This window comes from Macrobrachium rosenbergii, chromosome 1 (assembly GCF_040412425.1).
Source record: "Macrobrachium rosenbergii isolate ZJJX-2024 chromosome 1, ASM4041242v1, whole genome shotgun sequence".
Lineage (NCBI taxonomy): Eukaryota > Metazoa > Arthropoda > Malacostraca > Decapoda > Palaemonidae > Macrobrachium > Macrobrachium rosenbergii.
In genome coordinates this window covers 36484564-36491036 of record NC_089741.1, presented here as the reverse complement: position 1 = coordinate 36491036, position 6473 = coordinate 36484564, and the positions used below count along the sequence as shown (strand labels likewise).

Below are 6473 nucleotides of genomic sequence, written 5' to 3'. Positions count from 1 at the left end.
CAGTAGCTGTTGTTCTATTTCTTTTGGTCTCTTAACCAACAAAGATAATATAAATTATATTTTTTAATAAATAATTGGCCCTTCCCAAAATATGGTTTCCCCGCCCCGATTGATCGAATGAATTGCGGAGAGTTTGTGTATGCAATTTACTTATTCTTCCACCATAGCAGCTCATTATTATTATTATTATTATTATTATTATTATTATTATTATTATTATTATTATTATTATTATTCATAATGAGCATGTATTGCACCGTAATTATGTAATAAGAGAAAAAGAGGAAAGGCGTAAAAAAATATATTTATATATATAAAAATATATATATGTATATATATATAGTGTGTGTGTTTTTGTGTGTGTATCAAAACCAATAGATCAATCTAAATAGACATAATTAATAATAATTCCATAACTATATATATATATATATATATATATATATATATATATATATATATATATATATATATATATATATATATATATATATATATATATATATGTGTGTGTTTTGTGTGTGTATCAAAAAACCAACAGATCAATCTAAATAGACATAATTAATAACAATTCCATAACTGTAAAAAAACTTGATATGTGTGAACATGAGAAAAATGACAATAAGTACAACTGACATCAAGTAAACGCCAACAGGTAAAAATAAATTTAATATTTATTTGACGGAAGATGACCTGAGAGTACCATCTATGGAGCCATCTTGAAAACCTTAGAACTTTAAGAGTGAAAATCAGTTGTTTGTATTTACATTTTATTTAGATTTACATTTCATTTCCTTTATCTTTACAGAGCAAAGACAACTGAGAAATCGCAGTTCAGCTGTCTTGATGATGGGAACAGATACTATTAGTGACCCAAAATTCAAGTTACTTAAATTTGATACGCGTAGAACAACAACAATTGTTTATGAGCGACCCACCAGGCTGACCTACCAGGTTGACCTACAGGCTGACTTACAGGTTGACCTACCAGGCTGACCTACCAGGCTGACCTATGAGGCTGACCTACAGGCTGACCTGCAGGTTGGCCTACCAGGCTGACCTACCAGGTTGCCCTACGAGGCTGACCTGCCAGGCTCCCCTACGAGGCTGACCTGCTAGGCTGACCTACCAGGCTGCCCTACCAGGCTGACCTACCAGGCTGACCTAAGAGGCTGATCTACCAGGCTGACCTGCCAGGCTGACCTACCAGGCTGACCTACCAGGCTGACTCTATAAAAGATTAACCCTCCGCATAAGTTACCTAAGTCTTAAATAAACTTTAAAAAATTACCACTGTTAGTTTATATTGATATGCTTGGTTTAAACACAAAGAAGAAAGAGCATATTAGCGCAGACATTCCCTTGTAAACAACAAGAAAAATAAAGTTAATATTTCGATACAAAAATAAATCACTACAGGATTACCTTGAATGGTTATGCTTGTCGTGAATATATCCCAACAAAGAGATTAAATAGCTTTCATAAATATCTGTGACAATAACAACAGATGCTTTTGAAAAAAAACTTTTTTTTCATTAGCATATACATAAATTATCTCTGAGATAAAACAAAAACAAAAACAAAAAGGTTTAAATATGTCATCTGCCGTTTCAGCGTTAGTTTTGGAAGCCAGCGAATGGTTACGTGTGACTTGCGTCCTCTTGCCGCGTTGGGAGTGGCTAGGAATCCTGTTGGCAGCAACGAGAACCACTCCCCCTTCACAGATCCGTTGGGCTAGGTCTCTAAGACCACTCCTAACCTTGTCCTGAAAGAAACAAAGTATCTGCATTTAACGAGGAGTTCCTTTTGATTAAACTTCCAAATCCGTTTGATATAATTTATTACATAAACTTCTTGAGAACTAAAGTAACTTCATCATTTTCTAATACGATTTCCACTGAAACCCATTGGGATTCGAAGAGGAAATGAATTGGAGAATTTCCCTCCTCTTCAGCCAGGCTTCGAATCAGGGTCGGGAGGATAGATTTAAATGTAACCAGCTCTAATAGGCTTGATAGGAAAGAGTTCGGGAAATAAGTTATTTTGTTTTACAATAATTCAAGACACTTCCTGCGTAGAATTTAACCTATAAGTTAATATCTTCGTCATTCTAAGGAATGTGCAGTGGTCTACATATTTATATTTGCCCAAATCCAGTATATTAAAAAAAGTTACCTTAATATCTTTGCCCACAAGCTCTATACGAATTTTATTACCTTAAATAATCTGCACCTGTTTTAGCCCAAATATATTTCTTTACAAAAATTATAGCTTTTCATTCTCTTAATCTACTTTATAAAGTATGGGAGGAATTAATGACAACTTACTTTGGACAATGAAATAGACTTTTCAAACCTGAATACGAGATTAACAGGAAGAAAAGATGGAACACAGTTAAGGCAAAAAGACAGGTATGTTCAGAAATATAGAACGCAGTCAAGACAACAGGGCAGGAGAATGTTCAAAGATATGGAACACAGTTAAGATAGAAAGAAAGAACATTTTTCAGACATATGGAACACAGTTAAGATAGAAAGAAAGAACATTTTTCAAAGATATGGGACGCAGTTAACGCAGAAAGACAAAAAGAATATTCAAAGAGCAGAAACAACAAGAGATTAAGACTAAGAGAGAAAAGTGAGAACCAACACTAGAATAATCCCACACATACAGACAGGTAGAAATAGGACACTGAAGGAACACTACAAACGAGAGAAAGAAACTCACTCGGGAGGTTCTGATAACCATGAGAAAACGAAAGAAAGATGTAAACGAGAGAAAGAAACTCACTCGGGAGGTTCTGATAACCGTGGCTGCCGAATTCGTGCGTGCCGTAGCGGGTGACTCCGAAACGCCGCTGCCCGGGGAACTTTCTACGGGCCAGGTTGATGATCTGAGCGTCCACCGATACGAAGCTTGCCACCATCACGAGGAAGATCGCCCACAGCTGTAAAATGAGTCGTTTTGAAGCTGCTGGGTTTACTACGTTGGTAAAATATTAGGGGTAAAGATTGGGGTATCTTGGCAATGGTGTTATCTGAAAGCTTATCAAAATATCTTGATCAATTCAACTTTCACTTGTAATCAAATTTCTCTCTCTCTCTCTCTCTCTCTCTCTCTCTCTCTCTCTCTCTCTCTCTCTCTCTCTCTTCTTTCTATATATATATATACAGTATATGTGTGTATATATATATATATATATATATATATATATATATATATATATATATATATATATATATATATATATATATATATATATATATTTATTTATAGAGAGAGAGAGAGAAGAGAGAGAGAGAGAGAGAGAGAGAGAAGAGAGAGAAGACTCACTAACGAACCACAAACATATAGCACAAACCTACAATAAAAACTCATATCAATTTGATACCGTATATATCGTTTCATTAGAGCATTTTACTAATAAACAGTAAACGGCCGCCAGTCGTTACCTTAGATCTTTCGTTTATGTAGGCAATGGCCTATAAAAATAATACCTAGGCCTACAGCTCGGTAACATCACAAAAACCAGCCCCAGCAAAATTACAATAGGCCGATAGTTACGTAATTCACCACCCCAAGATAGTAAACTGTGCAAGATATATGTGGCAGAAACTTTTGGTTAGTTTATATATAACATGGTGAATTGTATATTATCAGTTCATTAGCGATATACTGGTATTTTTCACTAAAGTAATTGGCGATAATGACCTTGTCCCCTGAATTCTGTTGGGGTGAACGGTTGTAACGGCGCGCAAACAGTTACTGTACTTTGTGCGGTCTAGAGAAAATGAAAACAGCTTAAAACTACCACTGTTCTAAGGAACTTATTCGCGAACACTTAGACGCTTGTGATTTTTACAAAATGGACTTCATTTACCTCTTTCTCTGTTTTGTCAACTGCCTCGTTTGTGTAAATCTATAAGTGGATTGTAAATAGACCCATACAATAACTGGAGTAGTGACAACGCGAAATATTCTGCTATAAAATGCAGTTGTTACACAGGCGTTAGGTGTGTGCCATTCTACATACGCTAAATTAATAATTGCGATCATTTGCTGTGACAAGGAAACGCCGGCTTAGACCATGAGGCTGGAGACTTGTTCTTACGGTAAGCTGACTTATCCTCAATTTTTTTTTTTTTTTGCAAAACCTTTCTACTTAATTACAGGTACGTCTTACCATTCGTAGTTTTATAGGAACACACACACGCACACACACACACACACACATATATAATATATATATATATATATATATATATATATATATATATATATATATATATATATATATATATATATATATATATATATATATATATATATATATATATATATATATATATATATATATATATATATAAATATATATATATAGACCTATAATTACGGCGTCAGAAGAAACAATAGGCTACATTTTATTACACTAAGAGAATCCTATCAATTGTTGTGTCTGTAGTTAAGCACTGATATATCTGCGTTTGCATTCTTGCGCGTTTGTGCACAATTGCGTATAACTGCTATTATCACCAACACAATCTTGTGAACAAAAACAAGGACAGCAGATACTCACAACTCTGAAATTCATGATGGCGATTTTGAAGTCTTGGGTCCTCTTAACGTTTCTGAAAGGAAAGAAATACAAGAAATTAGCACATTTTATGTTATTGTTGTGCCTCCTTCTCAATCAGAGTCATTAAGAATCTTTATTTGGAGTGGCAGTTAAGAAGGAAATGAGGTAAAGTAACTATTTTGCTTGGCTCTTGACGAAAATGACACGTATTGGATAGCGATGTCAGGCAGGTTTGAAAGTTCCGTTGGAAACACGCCGCATGCATGCGTAACATACGTACATGAAACACACAGAAAGTACGCCTAGATCATGAGCGATAGGTACAGTAGAAGTAGCCTAGCTGGCCACTCTCCGGTTCAAGATTTTTCTCCTGTCACAACGAAAGGAAGAGAAGGGTCTCTCTCTCTCTCTCTCTCTCTCTCTCTCTCTCTCTCTCTCTCTCTCTCTCTCTCTCTCTCTCTGTTGTATGTATGTATGTATGTATACCTGGTCACCGCAGCCTAGTGGTTAGAACACTTGCCTCACCAACGAGAGGAATTTGAGTGACTAGAACACTTGCCTCACCAACGAGAGGAATTTGAGTGACTCCGACCAAGAAAGAACAATTAAATCGCACTCATTAAAACCAGTGGTGCCTCTATTGACTTGTGCGACGAATTACGTATGAGATAGCTAAGCGACTGTGGTGGGTCACTGTCATGGTTGTTAGGATGTTGAGGTTGTAACCTCATCCTGAGAACCGGAAAGTTAACTCCTCCTAGAGCCACCTTCTCGGAGGGGAAACGGCTCATTTTAGAATGGCGGCTATGCGCAAAGCATGAACGATAGTATTCAATGGAGCATTATATGTATATATACATTTATATATATGTGTATATATATATATATATGTATGACTTTTTTATAGCACCACCGTGATGTATATACGATCGTTAAGCTACAAATGACGTTTAATATCCAATTCGCGCTGCTTCGGGAATATCCCCGACGGGGAAGCCCGAAGTAGCGCGAATTGGTTATTAAACGACATTTGTAGCTTAATGATTATATATATGTGTGTGTGTGTGTATACGCACGTATGTGAGTGTGTCTTTTGTACATTAGTAGCAGAAAGTCAACAGTCTTCTTTTTCACAGATTAATCCCCTGAACAGCACGAGAGAATTTATTATTAGCCAGAAAACTCACGCGTACCTTATACTCTCGGCAACCGTATGGTAAACATCAGTATTCACACGGACACCGGGTTTCTCCCCGAATAAGAGAAGGAGGCCCCCTGAAAGCACTCAGTAGTCACATGCCTACGGAGACCTAATATGGGCACCCATTTAGGAAGCAGCCCTCGGAGTCACTAACACCTGGATTTGAAAGGTATTCAAGTCACGGCTCGACCCACCGATCTTAGACCCCGGAGGCATTACCTAAGGCTATTCGCGGCGTCCCTTCGGCCCCTAGCTGCGACCCCTTTCATTCCTTTTACTGTGCTTGCATTCATAGTCTCTTCCTTCTATCTTATTTCACTCAACCCTCTCCTAATAATTGTTTCACAGTGCAACTGCGAAGTTTTCTTCCTGTTACACCTTTCAAACCTTCAATTTTTTCCCTTTCAGCACTGAAAGGCCTCATAGATCCCAGCGCTTGGCCTTTGGCCTAAATTCTATATCCCATTCCATTCCACCAATCTTAAGTCATACACGAATGGAACAGTGACGAAAAAAAAAAAAACACTCTGTTCATTCTTGTATCACGAAGTTCCCTAAAACGTAATTGTTAGATCTGCAAGGAATTGATCTATTATCTCATAAGATGGACAAAATGTTATTAACAGTTTTGTGTTACACCTAAGGTCATCCTGAATGCAGCCAGTGTAGGCAGCCAGTTTCATTCCCAAAAATAGA

General features: G+C 36.8%; 1 long non-coding RNA gene across 1 annotated transcript in view; it reads right to left on the bottom strand.

The window, feature by feature from the left end:
- Window positions 1-753: 753 nt before the first annotated feature.
- Window positions 754-6473, bottom strand: part of LOC136851125 (uncharacterized) — an 8076-nt gene continuing 2356 nt past the window's right edge. The window contains exons 2-4 of the long non-coding RNA XR_010856787.1: window positions 4577-4628; window positions 2791-2947; window positions 754-1765 (exon numbers count right to left, since the gene is read on the bottom strand). This is a non-coding gene — a long non-coding RNA (uncharacterized lncRNA). The remainder of the gene's footprint in view (window positions 1766-2790; window positions 2948-4576; window positions 4629-6473) is intronic.